This window comes from Fukomys damarensis, unplaced genomic scaffold (assembly GCF_012274545.1).
Source record: "Fukomys damarensis isolate Sample0158 unplaced genomic scaffold, DMR_v1.0_HiC HiC_scaffold_25, whole genome shotgun sequence".
Lineage (NCBI taxonomy): Eukaryota > Metazoa > Chordata > Mammalia > Rodentia > Bathyergidae > Fukomys > Fukomys damarensis.
The window spans coordinates 17,483,037-17,498,447 of NW_022900937.1; the positions used below are offsets into that span (position 1 = coordinate 17,483,037).

A 15,411-nucleotide genomic window follows, 5' to 3' on the forward strand; every position below is an offset into this window, starting at 1 on the left:
AAATTTTTATTTGTTTGTTTGTTTGTTGTTTTACAGAGCTGAGATTGAACCCAGGGCCTTCATTCTGAGCTACATCTTCAGCCCTTTTGTAGGTTTTTAAATTTCAAGACAGGGTCTCACTAAGTCACCAAGTTGCCCAGGCTGGGTTCGACTTGTTATCCTCCTCCCTTTGCCTCCCAGAGTGCTGGTCTTTTTTCTTTTTTCTTTTTCTTTTCTTTTTTGACAGGACCTCACTATGTAGCCCAGGCTAGCCTTGAACTCAAGATCCTCCTGCCTCAGTCTTCTGAGTGCTGGGATTACAGGTGTGTGCTAAGACACCCGGCACCAAAAAACATTTTTTAAATTGTCAATTTCACTTGCAAAGTATAGTAAAAAAATTATATGATAATAAAAGATACAATTTAGTGCATTACAAAATTGAAATAATAAACAATACTCTATATGTTTAAGAATGTAGAAAATCCAGGACTCTCATAAGCCATTATTAGGAATAAAACTTGGTACAACTCCTGGGAAGGCATTTGTCTTAGAAATGTATTCAAAAGAAATATTTAGAAGGATATTCACTATAGCATGTTTGTAGTAGCAAGACATTGAGGAGGTCTAAATATTTATCAATGGTAATTGGTTAAATAAGTTTTGCTCCATCTGTATAATGGAGCTCTAATAGAGTTTAAACTAGGTCTCTATTTACTATTGAGTTATTCAGAGAAAAAAATTAGGTTGCTTAACAATACACATAAGATTTCACTATGTAAAAATAAAATAGGTATTTTAGATATTGTATATTTTATAATTGTGTATTTAAAAGTCTGTATATTAAAAGATCTGAAGGAATATACACCAAAATGTTAATCTAAGGAAGGAAGGGGGAAGGTGTCAAATTACCAGAAAATTAGAGACAAATAGGCCTAAATGATAAGCGAAATATTTTGGCTGAACAACCAAACACTTAGAGGTAGAGTAGGCTTTGGGGAGAGGTTGATGTAGAGGTTCGACAATGACATCAGCTGACAACTTTCCCTCTATCTTACCCCCACAGTCTCTTGAGGACATTACATTAAGTGACGTAAACTGGACTCAAAAGTAAAAATATTATATGGTGCGTTTAAGTGAGGCTCTAAGAGTAGGCAAACTTACAGAGACAGGGAGTAGAAGGGCAGTTGCCAGGCTCTGGAAGGAGGGGAGAATGAGGTTGTGTAATGGGTGTAGCACGGTGCAAAATGAAAACTGTTGCAGAGATTAGTGGTGGAATGATGCAAATATACACTTAAAGTGGTTAAGATGGGGTTAGTGGTTTGGATCAGTAGTACAGTGTGTGCTTAGCATGGGTGTCCAGCCCTGAAAAAAAAAAAAAGTTAAAATGAACATTTTTGTGTGTATTTTACGACAATTAAAAAAGAATATTAGGGCCGGGGATTTAGCTCAGTGGTTCTGCCGCCTGCTTCGCAAGCGCAAAGTCCCAAGTTCAATCTCCGGTACAAAAGAAAAGAGAGAGAGTATTAAATGTGAAAATTGTTTAAATGTACAGGCCTCACCCCCCCCGCCAGGCTGGCTCCCCCTGGTGATAGAGGCCTGGAATTCATTCGGTCTATGGCTGTAGGGATGGGCTTCTCAGGGTCCCCTCCACCGGTCCCACAGCAGTCCCCAGCTATTCTGATTGGAGGGAGCATCGTGGTATGGTCACGTGCTTATCCTGAACAGTGCACTGTGTTGGCAGTACATTCTAGGGACCTCTCTGGAAATGTGGGGACAAACTTTGGTTGTCACAATGACTGGGCATTTGGAGAACGTGGGCCAGGGCTATTAGATTTCTAAATACACGCAAGACAGGCAAATACATTTTACAACTCTCCTACACCTTATGAAACTTTTAATGTGCATCAATGCAGATTTTTAAAAAAAAAATCAATGTATAATAATATGATCCTAAACTCTAACTCCATTTTATATTTAAATACAAATTACTTTTCAATTTCTATCTACATAATTAATGGTTAAATTGAGAGAAAATAGTAGTTTGTTACATTTGGAACTTTATCAAGAGTTGTTCACTATTTCAAAAAATCCTGTCTTCAACCACCAACACTTGTGGTATTTGAGTCACTGATTCAGCCTTGCATACTGCAATTCACACTGCATAATGCCGATCACACTGCATATTTTAACAGGACCAAAATCAGGATGTGTCCTACAATCAATGACATCTTAGATTCCATGAAATACGGTACTGAATATTAGTCCTCATTTGAAGCTGTTGGGTTTATTTCTTGCCTGGATCGTAAATAACCACCTTCCAAACTGGTCTCTCTGTTTTAGCCCTTTTCTCCTACAATCTGTTCTCAACACAGCAGCCAGATTTTTAAAAAATGTAGATCAGATCAGATCCCTTCCGTGCTCAAAACCTTCTACCTGTTTCATCATTCTTTAGAGTACAAACCTTACAATGGCCTGCGAGGCCCTTGGGGATCTGGTTCTTTGCCCTCCTCCACTCCATCTCCTACTTCTGCTTTTATTTATGTTACCACCTCCAGTCCTCCCCCGACCCACTTACAGGCCACAGCTTGGCCTCTGGGCCTTTGCACTGATTATTCCCCTTGCCTGGATACTTTCTCCCTGGACAGGTAATGGTGAACCTTTTATTTATTTTTAATATTTATTAAATTTATTGGTACATTTTAGGTATACAATACAGTTACATTCATCATTGGGGTCTTGTACCTACACTTGACTTGTTAGATTCTTATTTTTTCCCCACCCTGCCGCCCTCCCTTCACCCCCTCCACCCTTCCCTGTTTACATAGACATTGTTTCCATGTTCTTCCTTTTTACATATTTGTTTTCTTTTCCCTTTTTGCCTTTCACCTCCCCCTCCCACTTCCTCTACTCTTTTAGACCTTTTTTCCTAGTACACAATATCAGTTACACATTTTGATCCTTATTTGCACTTTTACTTTTTACACCAGAGAAACCATTTGGTATTTACACATGTGTGACTTATTAATTTCACTTAAGAGTATGGCCTCAATGTGCAGCCACTTAGCTGTAAATCTCTCTAGTTTCTCATTCTTTATGGCTGAGTAGTATTCTGTTTTGCTTTAAAAAAAAAAAACAAAAAACCAACAACATGTTCTTTATCCAGTCTTTAGCTGATGGGCAAATGCGCTGTTTCCAAATTTTAGGTATTACAAACTGTGCTGCTATAAACATGGGTGAACATTTATCACTGTGGTATGATTGTTTTAGTTCTTTTGGGAAGATACCCAGCAGGGGAATAGCTGGGTCAAATGGAACTTCTAATCCTAGTTGTTCGGAGTATCTCCATATTGATTTCCACAGTGGTTGCACCAGTCTGCAGTCCTAACCAACAATGAAGGAGGGTTCCTATCTACCCACAACCCTCCAGCATTTGTTATTGGTTGATTTCTTGATAGCAGCCATTCTTACTGGGGTGAGATGGAATTTCAGTGTTTTCATCTGCATCTCTCAAAAGACCAGTGATGTTGAACATTTTTTCGTGTGATTTGCTGCTTTTACTTCTTTGTCTGAGAAATGTGTGTTCATTTCAGGTGCCCATTTTTGAATTGGGTCTTTATATTTGGGGGAGTCTAATTTTTTTGAGTTCTTTATATATTCTAGATAGTAGACCTTTGTCTGAGGTACTGCTGGTAGAAATTGTTTCCCACATTGTGGGTTGTCCCTTTCCTCTGCTTGTGATTTCTTTGGCAGTGCAGAAGCTTTTTAAAAAGAAGAGATACCAATTGTTGATTCTTTGTGCTAGTTCCCCTGTTACTGAGGATTTTTCAGATGGTGAACCTTCTATAGACCAAGCGCCCAAACTGCAACCTCAAATTCACTTATTTATTGTCAATTGCCAATACTGCAATTTCCTGACCACTAACACAAGAGGGCAATGTCCCACTGACCACTAGCTTTTGGCCTGCTCTGAAAAAATCATCAGAGAGCATTTCCTACACTGTGGGGGCTTCTGCTAAAATCACAGCTATACATATAGTCCAAGCTATCTATCTATCTATCTATCTATCTATCTATCTATCTATCTGTCTATCTATATCCTTGCTCTTGTTCTCATAAATTCTTCACAAACAACTAAATGTGATGCTGCAGATTCAAATACGTCAGGGGGACAGCATAACATTAAAAGAATACCAGCCTCTTAATTAGGACAGCTCTTTGATAAATCTTAGATATTAATTTTCAACATTTGATAAGAAAACTCAAAGCTAAAGTCTTGTGTTAATAAAAATGAATATATTAAAATTCATAGCCAGTGCACTGGTGGGCCAGGCAAAAGCTTGGAGGAGTTGAAGCTAATAAGTCGCAGCTCATGATGTCATCGCCTGGTGCCACCACTCCTTTCTGAGAATGTGCTTGCGTGGCCCCTATGTGCGCTGTTACCTGATGTTTGGCTGTTGGGGCATGCTGGGGTGGCTTGGCTCCTGTGCCTATGGAGAGAGCTCTGTGTGCCCGCTGTGACACACATGCCATAGGTTTGCCACTATTGCCCTAGATAATCTGCATGATTCATTTCCTCAATCTCCTTCAAATCTTCTAGCAAGGCCTGCCTTCAGCTCAACCTTCAGCTTACTACCCATCTCTCTGAATTCTCGTTTCCCCTTATCATGCTCTTTTTTCCTCTATGACACTCACCATTCTCTAATGTAAGACCTAGTTTACTTATGTGTTATGTTAATTACTTATTGCCTGTCTCTCACCACTCTGGTATAATGTTTGCTCCAGAAGGAAGGGATTTCTGTTTGTGTCCCCAATAAATTTTGCCTAACAATAGTGGGTGCTCCATGCATTTTTTTTTTTTTTTTTTTTTTTTTTTTTTTGGTACTAGGAATTAAACTCAGGGCCTTGAGTTTGCCAAGGCACTGTGCCACTCAGCCACATTCCCTACCCTTCCAGGAATATTGTTGAATACTAATTCTGCTGTCAGGTACATGAAAGTATCTAATTACTTCATCATTTCTTTTACTATAGCTACACTCAATAATTTATATGTTGAAATACAATTTTATAATGAGCTGTTTATTTCACTTTTATTTATATTTTCAGCATTGTGTAGATTTTTGAAAAATTGTGTGTATTCATCTATGTAATACTCAGAAGCTGCTTTAAAATGGTAGCTTACTTTTTTTAGCTCTAGAATTTTCTTCTGTAACTTTATGTACTCAACAGCTAAAACAAGATATATGATACTATACACAGACATACCTGCATGCATGCATTATATACACATATTATAAAACAAAATACTAAAATGAATACCAATGAACTCAACTCCCAAATTTAAAAGAATTATGTGTACAGGAAGGCATATATAAGATATATTGATTTTATAAGTCAGGATGACAAATTCTGTGTTACAAAACATTTGTTACAGTATCAGAGTACAAAGAGCTGGGCATAGTGGCACAAATGCCAGTGATCCCAGCATCTTGTGAGATGAGGGCTTCACAAGTTCGAAGCCAGCTCAGACAGTTTAGCAAGATCCTGTTTCGTAATAAAAATAAAAAGGGCCAGGGATTTAGCTCAGCGCTCAGTGGTACTGTGCCCGCCTCACAAGCTCAAGGTGCTGAGTTTGAGCCTTGGTACCAAAAAGACAAAGGGCTGGGATGTAACTTAGTGGTACATTAAATTCCCTGTACCACAAAAATAACCAAATACCATGTCAGAGTGTGAACGCTAGAGTCGACCACTGCTGGTTCAGATTACTCCACTCCTGCAGCAGTGGGAGGGATAATCCCACCCAAAGTGCTTGGCTGCTTCTGGCTTGGGAGGGGTGGGTGGATGTTTCAGGGTTCTGCCGTACGACGAGGAAAAAACCCGCTGCGCTTTCCACGTTTATTGCCCTTCCATGTTGTTCGTATTACTTGCATATTTTCCAGTGTGTGTTCATTCCTTTTGTAACAAACAAAATCCATAAAGATGTTTTTATGCAAGAATTTCTCACTATTAAATACAGAACACAAATAAAGCAAAAGGGTAAGAGTCATCTGGGTCCTACTCTGCAGGGACAGCCACTGCCGGCATTTTATTTCTACCATCTTTTGTTTTCAGGTATGTTCAGGCACACAGATATTCCTGTGATGGCTCTGAATAGTAGGAGTCATGTGGTTGAAGATGTCTTTTGTCAGGACTATTCTGCCAGCCATCTGCATTTGGGAATGAATGGAGAGAAAGCTAAGGGTAAGGCTAGGTTGTAACCCAACAGTGGGGAGAGAGGAATTAGGCTGAAACAGCAGCTGTGAGAATGGAAAGGGACAGACCAAGGTTACTATAAAGGAATCGTGCTGGTGCTTTAGTGATTAGTGTGTGTGGCAGCACCAATAGTGATTGGGGTGGGGGAATGGGGTCCCACTATGTTGCCCAAGCTGGACTGGAACCCAGGGATTCCAGTGATCCTTCTGTCTCTGCCTCCTGAATAGCTGGGCCTGCACATTCTAACTTTGTATTAAAAAATACCAGAGATGCCTGTGATCCCAGGATTTGGGAGGCTGAAGCAGTAGGATAGCCACGATTTTTGAGGCCAGCCTGGCCTACATAGTGAGCTCAAAGCCAGCCTGAACTACATAGGGGGATCCTGTATCAAAACAATAACTAAAAAACATCAGATTTCCCTGCTCACCCTCACAAATTTAGTGTTGTGGCCTATTTATTTTTAAATTAGTAAAAGGCCTAGCATTACTCAAATAAACTATTGAAAAAGAAAAACTAGCCTTTGTTCTGTTAGTTTTTGCTTCCCCTTTGAGTGAGCATGGCTCTTGTCCACACAGGAAGGTGCAGGGACTTGCGGGGATCCCTGCATGACAAAGGCCAACTCACTGGGACTTGGAAGTGGACACACAGTCGTATACTGAGACGCAGGTAGAAGTGGAGGGACAGAGAGGGCAGGCAACCGTTGCACAGCCTCAGAAATGATTCCTTCATGGTGGAATTTCAGAGGCCAACAGCAATGTAATTTAGGGGCTGGGTGTGGGCGAGGGTGAACCAGCTGACTTTGGACTAGAAAGCCAGCCAGTTCACAGGAATCCTGGGAAGTATTGGGATCTTGGAAAATAGCCCCAGAGATCCCAGTGGGCTGGGAAGACAGGATCTCACTGTTCTGCACTGTTCTCTGCCTCTTTATTCTGGTCTGCTGTTTCCAGCTTTCATCCAGCGTAATTTTTATTTTATTATTTTATTATTTATTTATTTGGTACCAGGGGTCGAACTTGGGCCCTTGCGCTTGCAAGGAAGGCAGTGGAACCACTGAGCTAAATCCTTGGCCCCAGCTTAATTTTTAAAAAAATTAAAATCCAATTTATTTTTACTTGTTTTTTTTCTTGTAAAATATATATAACTACAAATTTAACCATTTTAAGTGTATAATTCAGTGGCATTAAGTACATCTACAGGGTTCAACCAGTCCCACTGTCCATTTCCAGAATTTTTTTCATTATTCTGAACAGTCTGTATCCATTAAACAGTAACTATCCATTCCCCACTCTGCAGCCCCTGGCAACAAGCATTCTGCTGTCTCTATGACTACCTATTCTAGGTACCTCATATGAGTGGAGTCATAAACTATTTAGTCTTTGCGCCTGACATTTCACTTAGCGTTGATGTATTTCTTTGAATCCTTGCTTTCAAGAATTGCGGGGTCATATGACAATTATATGTTTAACTTTTTAGTAATTGTTTAACTTTTTAATATATTATATATGCTGCCAAAGAGAGCACCGTACATTTAACTTTTTAAGGAGCCACTAAACTGTTTAATACAGGGGTTGTAACATTTTACATTCTCATCAGCAATGCAGGTGGCTTCCAATGTCTTCATATCATCTTCACCCTCTCCAACACTTACACTTCGTTTTTAAAATATAATAGGCAGCCAGGTGTGGTAGCACGTTGCTGTAATCCCAGCAATTGAAAGGCGGAGGCAGGAAGATTGCAGCCAGTTTGAGGCCAGCCTGAGCTACATAGAGAGAGCTTGTCTCAAAAGAACCAAAAAATAAGTAAATAAATGAATAATAATAGACATTCTAATAGATGCAAAGTGGTATCTCATGTGGCTTTGATTTGCATTTGCTTAATTACTAATAATATAGGGCATCTTTTCATGTGCTTATCAGCCATTTGCAGATCTTTGGGGAAATGATTATTGAAGTCTTTTGCTCATTTTTGAATCTGACAGTTTATTTTATTATTATTATTTTTGTTTTGTTTTTTGAGACAGGGTCTCACTATGTAGTTGAGACTGACTTGGAATTCACTATGTAGCCCAGGCTGGTCTCGAACTCACAGTGATCCTCCTGCCTCAGCCTCCTGAGTGCTGGAATTACAGGCATGTGCCACCACCCCTGGCTGAATCTGATTGTTTATGGTTGGTTAGTTGTAAAAACTTCTCTATATATTATGACAATTAATCCCTTAACAGATATATGACTTAGAAATATTTCCTCCATTCTGTGGGTTTTCACTCTCTTGGTTGTATACTTTTAAATTTTTTTTGTACTGGGGATTGAATTTAGGACCTCACACTTGCCAGGCAGATGCTGTGCCAAATCCCCAGACCTCTTTTTAATTTTTGAAAGATGACTGTGCCATATGATTTATGATATGACAAACAAACCTAAAAGACTAAGCCTATGTGAAGAATAAGCGACTACAATAAATATTGATGTTATTCTCATTCAGATTTCGTGATGTAGAAAAAAAAATCTATGAGCTATATATATTTGGGTAAAATCAATAAGTTATTTATAATGTATATGTATTTTAAGCTGTATGTAACAACTATATGTTTTAATCAATAAGTATATCTATACAAAGATATATAGTATCATTTCTCTAAGACTAGCTGGTTCTCCAGTGAGTACAATTAGCCAAAGTTGAGAATTTTTCTGATCTTGTATACAATTTGCCATGTCATGATATACTTAGTAGAAAAGATAAAAAGGACAGAAAACAAACTGTACCACTTTATAAGGTCTGTTTACTTCTCGCAAAAAATTTTAATGGAGAATAACCTTAATATCACTACAAAAAAATCGTATGAAACTAGTATATGGAGTTTAACAGATAAAATAAGCAAACAACAGTATAAAATTCCTTGAGGTCTCGAAATAATACCCTGAAATCTGTTTATTTAACAAACAGAAACCACATGTGGAAGTATTTTGCATGAAGCCAATAGAGCTTTGGGCTCCGCTTCAAGAGACGGTGAGCCTCTGAAGGTATCTCTGCCTTCTTCCTGAGTCCTCAGGAATGTGCTCAGCACTTTCAAAATGAGCTAGGGTGGAGGCGACATTCATGACATTCTGTCCCATGGCCTGGCTGGAACTACACCTCAGCATTAACTCACATTTCTTAATCTTGGCAGTGTTGATATTTTGGGCCGGATAATTCCTGTAGTCACATGGGCTGCGCTGTGCTTTGTAGGATAGTTAGCAACACCCTTGGCCTCCAGTGGCACCCCTGCCCCAGCACATTAAGAGTGTTTCTAGGGCCAGGGATTTAGCTCAGTGGCACTGCACCTGCCTTGCAAGCTCAAGGTCCTGAGTTTGATCCCCAGTACCAGTACTGTGGAGTGGGAGGGTAGATGCTTCCAGACATGACTGACTGACCCCTGCTGAGAATGAACACATCAGCTAAGTATTTACTGCGTGCCAAAAAGGACGCTAAGAGCTATACACGTATATTATTTCATTCCTTCTTTATCTTTGTCTCCATTTTGCAGATAGACAACTGAGGTTCATGAATAAAGTTGAGAGAGCAAATGAATGGCTGAGCTGAGGTTGAAACACAGACCTGTCTGTCCGACTTTGTTTTTAACAACCATGTAGCACTGTTTTCAAGACACAGATGTGGTGTGTATCCCAGGTCTTGCTTAGAAATTTCTAAATCTATATTTCTAGGCTTTTTATTGACTACTCCATTTTGGTTTTCCTATCAACTGTTTAAATTAGACACTCCTGAAGCCAAAGTTATCACTTTTGCTTTTTCTTTTTATCCTCATTTCGCTTTTTTCTATTGGTCCTTCTTCCAAATAGAGATTAAAACTAGATCTCCTTTTTTCTGTATCTCCATAGGCAGAATCTCATATTTTTTGTACATTGTGTACAATTTTCCATATTTCATTACTTTTTTAAAAAGTGTTTTTTTTTTTTCTGGTACTGGAGATCAAACCTTGTGCCTGAGAGGCAGGCACAGCACCACTGAGCTAAATCCCTAGCCCCTCAAAAGTGTTTTTTAATGATTAGTAAGGAAACTCTAACCAAAACTCTAGTAATCTTAGAACTTGGCAGGCTGAGGCAGGAGGATCCCTGTGAGTTTGAGGCCAGCCTGAGCTACAAAGTGAGTTCAAGGCCAGCCTAAACTATATATAGCAAGACTTTGTCTCAAAAAACAAAAACAGGACTGGGGATTTGACTCAATGGTTCTGCCACCTGCCTTGCAAGCACAAAGGCCTAAATTTGATCCCTGGTACCAAAAACAACAACAAAAGAACAAACCAAAAAAATTGCCAAAGGAAGAAAAGTGAGGAGGGATTACATATTTAATTTTTATTTACCAAATATGAGATGTGATAAAAAATACAGAGACTGTTTGCATTAAAAATAAAAACATTTTATTACCTAAAAGATACAGGCCAGAGATTTAGCTCGGCGGTTCGGTGGCCTACCTTGCAATTGCAAGGGACCCGAGTTCAATCCCTGGTACCAAAAAAAAAAAAAAAAAGATATTGCTGTTAATTATTCTCCCCCTCTAAATACTTCCCCTTTGTTTGAGCACACATCCCATTGTTCTTGCCACTTTCTGAAGCAGCTCTGGAAGTCCTCTTTCAAGTTTGTTTTTTTTTTTGTGGCTGCCTCAGTGTTGGGAACTGATATCTGAGCAGCATGCCTTTGAGGTCACCAGAAGCACGGAACAAAGATCCAAGCAGACATTCATTTATGTACACGAATTCACTAATAAGAAATTAGGCATTTAAAATCAGTGGGGGAAATGGAGTATTCAAATAAAAGATGCCAAAATGGCTATCCATTTAGAAATAATTAATTTAGATCCCTACTTCGCATCATCTTCAATATAAACAAAATTCAGGTGAGGAAGACAGTTTTAAAAATACGTGAAGAATAAAATTTTTGGAGTAATGTTGGTATAGAGAAGACTTCATATTCAAAATGCAACATCCAAAGCCATAAAAGAAATGACTAAGAGAAAACTGGTGAAATAAAAACTTTTGTCCAGCTAGGTAATCCCAGCTACTCAGGAGGCTGCAATAAGATGGCAAGTTCAAAACCAGCCTGGACAATTAGCGACTGTGTTTCAAAATAAATAAAAAGGGGTAGGAATGTAGCACAGAGATAGAGTGTCCCTGGGTTCAATTCCCAGTACTGGAAAAAAATGTAAAATTACTATATGGATAGGCAGGTGTGACAACATATACTCCCAGGAATTTTGGAAATCTGAGGCAGGAGAATCACTTGAGCCCAGGAATTCAAGGCCAGCCTAGGCAACATACAGAGAGAGAGAGAGAGAGAGAGACAGAGAGAGAGAGAGAGAGAGAGAGAGAGAGGGAGGGAGGGAAGAAAAGAGAAAAGAAAGCCAGAAATTCTTGCAATAGATTTGGAGAAATCTTATTAGAAAAAGCCTTCCTAAATGCCTTAAACTACAGCTTGTGATTGGCCAGGACTGACTGCCTCATATGGTCCCTCTCTTGGCAGGGAAGCTGGAAAAATGAGTGGTTGGTTTTTTTCAGCCTCTGAGGGGAGATAACCAAGGAAGAAAAGGGTTGAAAGTAGGTTTTAACTTAGTAAACCTTCAGCATCAGCTGCATCTACAGATAAGAGGATGGAAATGTTTGTGCAAACTATGATACACCATTGCTGATGAAATCTATTCAGCAACTTCATTAAACCTGTATGTACTGATGTGGAAAGAATTCCAAGATGAGGAACACAACATATAACATATATATAACAACATATATATATATATATATATTTATATAAAACTATACATATATGTAACACAATATATATATATGTATAGTTATATATATATATTTAAAGATATATGGAGCTGGGACTGGAGCTCAGTAGTACTCTGATTGCCTAGCATGTGTAAAGCCCTGGGTTCAATTGCTCAGCACTAAAAAATTAATCAGCTAATCAATCTCTAGGGTTGGGAGAAGAATTAAAGTAGTGGTGGAAGACTTTAGATTTTACTCTATACTTCTGTATTATTTAAATCATTTATATTAGGAATGTAGTCCCATGTCTTTTAAATGATCTAAAAAGAAATACCAAGAAATTACCCCCTCCCAAGGAAAGGAAAACCCCTTTTCTCTTCTTTTATCCACAATAGCCTCTTATTTTTCTTCTCTAGTTCCATGCCTGCACCCCAATTCTATTAGTTTGTGCCCAGCTGATTATAGTTAGACCTCTGATATTGACACCTCCTGTCTTTTCTTTGTCTCAGCCCTGAACTCCACTGCCAGCTTACTTTTCCTAAGACCAGGTTTACTTCAATCATTTCTCTTATGGTTTAGATTTAAAATGTCCCTAAAAAATCTCACATGTTTGGAAGGTGATTGGATCATAGGGCTGTATCCATAATGCAGTACTGGATCCATCCATGTCTGAATGTGCTGTTAAGGAGGTGGAGCCTGCTTGGAAGAGGTGGGTCACTGATGGAGTGGCCTACAAGGTTGTTTTCTTATCTTTGGCCCCTCCCTTCCCTTCCTGATTCCTGACCACCATTAACTCCAAGCAGCTTTCCTGTGCCAGGCCCTTACATCATATAATTCCTACCTAGGAGCCAGCTCACCATGGACTGAACCCACTGCAAACTGTGAGCCAAAATAAACCTCTCCTCAAGCTGCAGGTGTTGGATATTGTGTCCTAGCTTAGGGAAAGCTGACTAATACAACCTCTTTGTCCATACATCTATATTTTTATGTCCCAGAGTGTTCAGACGGTGCTGACAGTGTTTCATGGAAAAGGAATTCTGTGGTCTGGTGAATCTGGGAAATGATATGTTGAGCACAGTTCAAAATATTTCTTCAGTAGTGCAGGCCTGTAACCCTAGCACTTTTGGAGGCTAAAGTAGGAGGATCACTATTTGATCTCAGCTCAGGCAACTTAGCAATTTTGGGTGATCCTGTCTCAAAAAACAAAAACAAAAACAAAAACAAAAAAGGGGCTGAGATGCTGCTCAGTGTGAAGGCCATGAGTTCAGTCCCCAATACCACAGGTACACACACACACACACACACACACATATATAATTTTCAGGGAGTTTAAAATATCAGTGTGCTAATGGGAGCTAATGGGGAGAGACATTATTTGTTCATTCAATCCTTCTTTTGAGGAACACTGTTGTCCTCAGAACACACATTGAAAAACAATGACTTAAGGAAAAAAGTTCTCAATTCTTTTGGCATTAATGCCTTGCTCAATATGCTCTTACAATTTTAACTTCCCACAGTGAGTCTCCTTCCTTGCTTCTTCCTTCGGGGGTCAGTGCAAGTTCCTCTTCCTCCAGAGAGTTCTTCCTAATTCTTTTGGACTCACTGAGCTCTGTCATTTACACCAGAACCCTCCTTAGTCAGTGATAGTCTCTCTTTCCATGGGCTGAATGTGTCTATCCAACCTGAGCAGTTTTGGGACTGAGTAATAATTATAGTAGCACACAGGTGTCCTCCAAATATTTGGCTGCTTAAGGAATATCATGAATCTCCCCTAATTTGAATGCTCAACACCTGCACAAGGCAGTTATCTAGGACCTCAGCTGAACATCTTATTACTTTCAGAGAAAGCACTGAAAAGAGCATATTAGTTTTCTATGGCTGCCATAACAAATTACCACAAACTTGGCGATGTAAGTAATGGAAATTTACTATTTATAGTTCTGTAGGTCAGAAGACTGACATGGTGGGTCTCAATGGATTCAAACCAAGGTGTTGGAAGGACTGTGTTCCCTCCAGGGACCTTAGGGAAGAATCTCTTTCCCCGCCTTCTAGAAGCTTCCAGATTGGTAGGGCTCTCCACCTTCCCAGCAAGTAAGGGCTGGCTGACTGTTCTCACAACATAGCATTATGACCTGTTCCGCCTCCCTTTTCCACTTTTAAAGGACCGTTATGACAACGCTGGATCCATTCAGCTAATCAAGGACAACACCCCCAATTTAAGGTCATTTCTTTAGCAATCTTTGTTCCATCTGTAAGCTTAATTCCCCTTTGCTGTGTAACCCACCCTTCAGTTTTCAGGAACTGCAAAGTAGACATCCGTGGGGGTGGGCCATTATTTTGTCTACTCCTGGCACTTTTGCCCAAAAGACTAAATGGAAAGTTTGCAGCTAGATGGCACGGGGTATGACAGGAGTGAAAGGCCTTTTGGATTTACAAGATTCCTTTCACATACACGGCGGCTCTGCGGCCAATTCCTTAGCAAATCACTTAAGTCTTATAGTACTGACATTTCCGCTAAAATAGAAATTGCCATCCTTTGCGTGTTAAATGAAATAATTATGTAAACGGGCTCAGCTCAGAGGCCAACAAACAGGAGTCAAGAAGCTCTTGATGAATCTTGATGAGGAGGGTGGGCGAAGTTCTCTACATGGCATCTGGAGATAGTTTTGAGAGATTTCCGTGAAGGAGTGGGTGAGGAGCGCCTGCCCTTGACTGAAGCTGGGGGTAGATAATTCTAGCAATAGAAATTACGTTTTATTGAAAGCTTCTGAGTTAAAGTTTGAGGCATGGGGTGGAGCTAATTACTGGATTCCTTAGGTGGAAGATGATCCCAAACTAAAACAGAGGGGAAAAACTCACGAGATCTTCAAAGATTATACTTTACTTCATTGAAGGACCGATAAGTAATTGTTCCATTTCTTGGCGACTGGGTTAAGGACGTGGCAAACAAAAACTAAAGGATACAGGTTCCACCGAGATTTGAACTCGGATCGCTGGATTCAGAGTCCAGAGTGCTAACCATTACACCATGGAACCACCATATGTGGGCACGTTCTCTTGGCCTCCCTAGTCCTTAGGAAACCCCGCCCCCAAACCCAAGGCAGAAACGCGAGACTCGAGCGCTCCGGGAGTCCCTCTTCCCGGCATGATGGCACGAGGAATGTGCGAGGGGAAACTAAGACGGCAGTGAGCAGGGATTCCACGACTCGATTTCCCTTGCTAGCCTCCTAGAGATTTTGAGAACGTGAAGACAGACAGAGCGCAAGCGAGGGACGCCGGAGCGCTCACCCTTCACGGCTCGGGGGCGGGTGAGGCGGGGCCGGGAACCGCCTACCCGGAAGTACTTCCCTGAGGGGCTGGGGCCCGCCGGAAGTGGCGCAGAGGCAGGGACTGGCTCTTCAGCGGGTCCGGCTGCTGAGGCT

General features: G+C 40.2%; 1 non-coding gene across 1 annotated transcript; it reads right to left on the reverse strand.

Annotated features, from left to right (window-relative positions):
- Positions 1-14,953: 14,953 nt before the first annotated feature.
- Positions 14,954-15,025, reverse strand: Trnaq-cug. Its single transcript has one exon. It is a non-coding gene; the product is annotated as a tRNA-Gln (tRNA).
- Positions 15,026-15,411: the final 386 nt, after the last annotated feature.